Source organism: Bos indicus, chromosome 8 (genome assembly GCF_029378745.1).
Source record: "Bos indicus isolate NIAB-ARS_2022 breed Sahiwal x Tharparkar chromosome 8, NIAB-ARS_B.indTharparkar_mat_pri_1.0, whole genome shotgun sequence".
Taxonomy (NCBI): Eukaryota; Metazoa; Chordata; class Mammalia; order Artiodactyla; family Bovidae; genus Bos; species Bos indicus.
Window position 1 is genome coordinate 22,102,274 of NC_091767.1, and position 7,329 is coordinate 22,109,602.

The following is a 7,329-nucleotide window of genomic DNA, read 5'->3' on the forward strand; positions in this document are numbered from 1 at the left end:
TTCCTTCCCAGTCCTCACTCTCAGGTGATAATCTTGACTTTTAAAAATTTCACTAAGAAAATAAAAACAAGAACAAGAGAATTGCTTCCTTTCCCCTTTACCAAATCTACCAGCCTCCTTGATCCTACCCTTATGCTCTTCCCTCTAGATACCAAGGACGAGCAGGTCCAGCTCTTCTGAAGGACAGTCCCTCCACTCTTGCTGTACCCGGTGAACATCCACCCCCACCCCCCTAGTATTGGATCATTCTCATCATCATACAAATAGACCTCCCACCTCAATAAAATAAAATGACCCTCCTAGACTTATGATCAAACTCTGGTTCCAGCAGCTTTTCTGGGCTTTGCTTTATGACAAGACTTCTCAAGAGGTTTCTGTATTTAGCACACACATCAGTTCAGTTCAGTTGCTCAGTTGTGTCAGACTCTTTGCGAACCCATGAATCGCAGCATGCCAGGCCTCCCTGTCCATCACCAACTCCCGGAGTTCACTGAGACTCACATCCATCGAGTCAGTGATGCCATCCAGACATCTCATCCCCTGTCGTCCTCTTCTCCTGCCCCCAATCCCTCCCAGCATCAGAGTCTTTTCAGTGAGTCAACTCTTCGCATGAGGTGGCCAAAGTACTGGACTTTCACACATCAAGTTAAATAATTACTGAATTACACAATCAAATACCTGGTTTATTCTCTCAAACATTACTTCTCTTCTATCAACAAGTCTGGTCTGCTGTACTTTCAAACATACCTTGAATCTGACAATTCTCATCATATTCATCTGTCATGTTGGTCCAAGTTATTATTATAACTGGCTGTGACATCAATTAAATTCCTAATTTGCCTTCCTATTTTTGTTACTGCATTCCTCCAATCATTTGCCATACAGCAGCAGATTATATTTTCAAAATATAAATGTTCCTTAAAATCCACTTAAAACTGTCTTTTGGCTTGCTATTACATTTTGAACACTTGCTATTGCACTTTCAAGAAATTAATCCTTATCACATATTACAAGGCCCTCTGTAATCTGGCTCCTGAATCACCCTCCTGACTTCATCTTAACCAGCTTCCCTTTGCTTAGTCTACTGAGTCAAGCAAGCTGCTTTTGTTTTCCAGAATGCACCAGGCTTGTTCTCTTTCATGTCTTTGTCCTTGTTGCTTACTCTGCTGAGAATGCTAATCCCCTAGATCTTTACATGGCTCTCCTTCATTTAATAGAAGGGGTACCTCTAATGAAAATATATACTCAGATCTCTCTCCCTAAAATGAATCCAAGCCTACCCAGTCATATTCCATTCTCTTCATTTCCTCCTGAACTTAAATATTTGTTCACTTTTTAATTATTGTTTCTCTTGCTAGAAAGCAAGCCTCCTGAGGTTAGAAAACTTACATCTTGTTTGTACTGGCATTCCCCATGCTTAGAAACAGAGCCTAGGATTTAGGAGATTCTCAATGAGAGTTTGTTCAAAGAATGTATGAAAGGCACAAATCGTCAATGAAACTGACTGAAGTATTCATGCAAAGAGTTACCCTATTGATATTATTTTATTATGCATTAAAACTAGACACATAACTATTCATGTGTTCCTATACCACCTAAAACCATCTTGCCTACCTTTGAATACTATTGCAGTTACCACACTTTGATTAGCACTATTTTCAACACTGTGAACATATGATCTCTGCTGACTTTGACTAGCTCAACCAGGGGTGAATACCTGGCTAAAGAATCACCACTCTATTGTTTGATAACTGACCAACAAGTTGTCCTGGTTTGAAAATCTGGCCAAAAGGAGCATTACCACTTAATTAGGTTGAAGCCTGCTTCTGGGTAGAACAGAATAGCTGGCAGCAGACAATAATTACTGTCTCATTTATAATATTATAAAATTTAAAATATCTTAAATGACCAACATTAGAGGATTGACTAAATATGTAGTATAGAATGTTATACAATCATTAAAATGATGCAAATAAAGAACTTTGAAAGATATCCTTCTTATATAGTATGTATTGTTGAGTGAAAGAAAGAGAGAGCAAAGCTGTTTACGCAGTATTTATTAATCCTCCCCCAACCCATATAAGCTTCCCAGGTGGTGCTAATGGTAAAGAATCCTCCTGCCAATGCAGAAGATGCAAGAGATACGGGTTTGATCTCTGGGTCTGGAAGATCCCCTGGAGTAGGAAATGGCAACCCACTCCAGTATTCTTGCCTGGAAAATTCCATGGGCAGGGGACCTGGTGAGCTATAGTCCATGGGGCCACAAAGAGCCAGACACGACTGAGTACATACACACACCCACCCTACCCATATATGTATACTCATAGTAAAAGAAAAAGAAATATACCAAAAATGGAATAGGAATATTTTTCCTGGATGGTGCCAATGAAGTGTATAGGAATATACCCATTATATACATTATTTTTGTTATAGTTTTATAAATTTTTTTCCCATTAATGTAATTAGAATAAACAAATGTTACTTTGAAACCTTGTCACAAAAAGGACACTCTAAGAGTTAAGGCGTTCTTTGAAATTATATTTAAACTTTTGTATTATAGGTTCATTGTATATTAAACTATGTGAATAAAATATTACCTACGATTACAATATTACCTATCATTACCTATGATGGATTAGAGTATATTGTGTATGTTATCGGAGAAGGCAATGGCACCCCACTCCAGTACTCTTGCCTGGAAAATCCCATGGATGGAGGAGCCTGGTGGGCTACAGTCCATGGGGTCGCTGAGATTCGGACACGACTGAGCGGCTTCATTTTCACTTTTCACTTTCATGCACTGGAGAAGGAAATGGCAACCCACTCCAGTGTTCTTGCCTTGAGAATCCCAGGGACAGGGGAGCCTGGTAGGCTGCAGTCCATGGGGTCGCACAGAGTCGGACACAACTGAAGCGACTTAGCAGCAGCAGCAGCAGCAGTATATGTTATGTCTACACACATGTGTGTGTGCACACACATACGCACTCACATAACTTCACTGTTTAGTCAGTTCCTTAGCAGCTCTTGAACTGTTGCTTCAGTTCAAATTCTGAAATGCGATATTATGATAATCCCTTTAAATGATTGCCAAACATTTGCTTTTGATTCTAAAGCAGGTAAAATACAATAAATAACCCTAGATGCAAGACTTCTTTTAATTCATGAGAATTAAAAAGTTAAAGTCCAATTCTTTTAAGATCAAACTATGGAATAATGAAAACTTCATTTTAGCATTATTATTCATTTTATAATTTCAAATATATCCCTGGTTAGATTATAATGACCTCCTCTTCAACCCCTAAAATGCTGCATGCATGCTCAGTATAAAACTGAGCTATTACACAGTAAATCTCAAAGAGTAATTTACTATACTCCAAATATTAGGGCCTAGGACTGATAGTTTGAAATAGCAGCTTAAAGTCAATAGAAGTGAGTGATAAAATGGATTTTGAGTTGAGAAATAAAAATAATGGGCTTAGTTTAGTTTGTATTTAATTAGAAGTTCTATAGTTTGTTTTGTTTCCCTTGCAGCTCAGTTGGTAAAGAATCTACCTGCAATGCAGGAGTCGTGGGTTCGATTCCTGGGTCAGGAAGATCCTCTGGAGAAGGAAATGGGAACCCATTCCAGTATGCTTGCCTGGAGAATCCCATGGACAGAGGACCCTGGCAGGCTATAGTCCATGGGGTCCCAAGAGTTGAACACGATTTAGCAACTAAACCACCACCATAGCTTTTTAAAAATTCAATCATTAATTCTTTTATTTATTTGGCAAATATTTATAGAGCATCTGTTGTGCCAAATGGTGCAATTACAGTGGTGAGAGAGATGAATCCAACCTTCTTAAAACAGACTGTGGTTTGTCAATTGATTGCACTATTTTTTTGTGAATTAGAACACGTATTAGGAAGTTAGAGTGGAGTTAAACATTAAATTTGAGGTGGTGTTATAGGCGCTCAAGGAATCCTTTCTTATAAAGGAAGTTTTAAACTTCTAAACCCTGTAGACCTAGAGCACCCTGGCAGGAGGTGGGATCCATTTTTCTTGCTTGCTTAGCTGAAAGCTGATTGTACAGTTAGATTTGACATGCCTGAAATTCTATACTTATATTTTCTAAGATACTTCACAGGAATGAGAGGAAAACCAAGAACTTGCCAATTTGTGAGAAAATTCTTTAGATGGTGTGCTCCTGATAACCCCGAATGGCTTGGCTCCAAGTTATTATTTGTTTACTGACAAATGGTCAAAGTGGACAGATGGTCAGATGTCCACCAACTATTCTGAACCAACAAACAAATTTCTATGGCGGATGCTGGGCGAAGGACAGAGAGAAGGGGAGAGATGAAGGACAAATTATAAGAAAACAAGTTCTGATTTTGGACTCCTACTATGTGCCAGAAGTATTACATGTGTTATGACTAATCTTTACAAGAACTCAACAGCACAGATATTACCATAATTTAAAGATAAGGAACCTTAAGCCACAAAACACACAAGGACTCACTCAGGGTTACTTCACAACTACATGGTAGATCTATGGTTAAAATTCAGGCCTTTCAAACTCCAAAGCTGGCACTATTTTTAAAACCCTCAATGCTAGTAGCAGGATGCCTACACAGGTAGAAAATGGGACAGTAACTATAAAAGAAGGTGTGGATGAATTGTAACTATGCTAAAAATGCAAGGATTAAGGCTGCTAGCAAATAAAACCTATCGTATACCTGTTTAATTTGATTTATTGCTGGAAACTCATAGTTATTCTAACTGCAGTTTGCTTTTTTCTTTTTTTAAACACTTCGCTACCCCTCTCCTTCCAGGAGTTGGTTCACTAGGAAGCCCAACGTTTTCTGTGGATATGGGCCAGTGTGGTAGATTGAATTTTTGGTCTCAATTCTTCCTTCTCCCATGAGATACTTATATCATTTCCTCCCTTGCCTTTCCCTCATGTGTGTGAACTGTGTTCTTCCTAGTCTCTGACTTTGGGCCTGGACTTGTAACTTGCTTTAGTAATCAGATGTGGGTGACATAGCAGAGACCAGAAATGTGCCTGAATGGTCCTGTTTGCCTTCTTATGCCCTGGTGCTCCACCGTGAGAGGAACATGGCCTCGACAGCTGTTTCTCCATGAGCCTAGCCCCAGAACAAAGATACTTGAGACAGACTTGAACTGAATCTACAGCCAAGAGCCAAGGCTAGCCCACCCACAGCCTGAAAGAAAGCCTGGATTAGCCAAACCATGTTATGCACAGATCCATAAATGTAAGGATAAATGCTTATTGCTGTAAGTCACTGAGTTTTAAGGCTCATTTGTTATGTAGCAATATCATGCAGCTAGGTGACTAATACAGCCACAATGTGTACATAAAATAATTGGAGATACATAAGATGAAAAATAGTCTTCTTGAGTCATCATAGACAAAGTCAGAAATGAAAGGCTGTGATTAAGGGACTTGAATACATGGCCCAAGCACATGAGAACTTGTTCAGGAGTGTTTGTTTGCTGGACCTGGGGACAGCTTGAAGATGAGGGGTAGAGAAAGCCCCACCGGTGTGAAAGCTTTGCCCCAGGCAGACTCCGAAGCTTAGCCCTACTGCTGCTGCTAAGTCGCTTCAGTCGTGTCCGACTCTGTGTGACCCTATAGACGGCAGCCCACCAGGCTCCCCCGTCCCTGGGATTTTCCAGGCAAGAACACTGGAGTGGGTTGCCATTTCCTTCTCCAATGCATGAAAGTGAAAAGTGAAAGTGAAGTCGCTCAGTCATGTGTGACTCTCAGCGACCCCATGGACTGCAGCCCACCAGGCCCCTCCGTCCACGGGATTTTCCAGGCAAGAGTACTGGAGTGGGGTGCCATTAGCCACCTAAATGACGCCCTATCAGTGGATAGAAACAGGATAAGGAACAAAAGATTAAAGCAATTGTTGTTTTGGCTCTCTGCTCTGCAGCCTAACAAATGAAATTAATAAATTGCTAAACATAGTTTTTATGTTACTAGCTGACTTCATACCATTAAGCACATTTCATTTCCCTAGAGAATGTCATTTTAAGCCAAAAAGGGTTTAGGCACCATTAGATATATCAGTATGTACTCTGCTGATGAAATAAGCTATAGATTAAAGTCCCTGGAACAAAGTGCTGAAAATGAAGGTGCTTGAGGCATTTTTTTGTCTCAGTATAGATCATTGCCTGGTGAAGGATTTACCACAGAAATATGTTATTCAGAGTTATGCAGGTGAGGATTTACTGTGATATTTAATAAAAACACACATAGGACTTATCATGAAATATGCTCCTGTGATGTGTCTGACACCCCTAAGGAATTTGGCACAAACACTGAAGTTCTGTTGTATACCAGAGATACTAATATGAGCTGGTTGATTTCAAGAGATACAACTATTTGCTTTATATAGTCAACAACAGAAAATGGCATTTTATCTGTTAAAAACATCCATATGCTCTTCCCAGTTTTAAGCCATTTTCTGATAGATTTAAAACATTTTCTGATAGATTTCTTTGCTTGGCTGACTCTCTTCTACTTACTTTCTTTAAAGTTCTTGGACTTCTTACATGGAAATTTTACCAGTTCTGGGAAGATGCTTTTGTCGCTTAGTTACATGAAATATTCATCCCATGATTGTGAAATGAGATTTTTCGGAAAAAATTCCTTTATTATATACAAGCCAGTTTTATAGTTTTAAAAGCCATGTGCTATATGACAAGTGCAATCAATCATAGCTTCACACCCATTTTTAGGTTAAGGAGTAGCTGAAATAATAATGTCATTAAAGAAAATAAACAGACATTTCACTTTCTTCATATCCCAAACTATGAGACTGTCTCATTACCAAGTATGTGTCCATTGAGATAATTAACTCTCCTTACTTGGGACCCAACATTTCTCACTTTAAATTCAGAGAAATAATAGTACCTGTTTGTATAGTTTCCTATTGCTGCTGTACAAATTATCACAAATGTAGTGGCTTGAAACAACACACAGTTATCTTTCAGTTTCGTCAGTGAGAAGCCTGATGTGGGTCTCACTGGACTGAAATCAAGATGTTGGCAGAGATGTATGCCTTCTGGAGGCCCCACGGGACAGTCTATTTCTTGCCTTTTTCAGCTTCTAGAGGCTGTCCACATTCTTCATGTGGTGATGCCCTTCCATCTTCAGAGCCAGCAATGGCCATTTAAGTCTTTCTCACATTGTATCACTCTTGACACTGACTCTCCTGCCTCTGCCTTCCACATTTATGAACTCTTGTGATTACCTCCGGAGAAGGCAATGGCACCCCACTCCAGTACTCTTGCCTGGAAAATCCCATAGATGGAGGAGC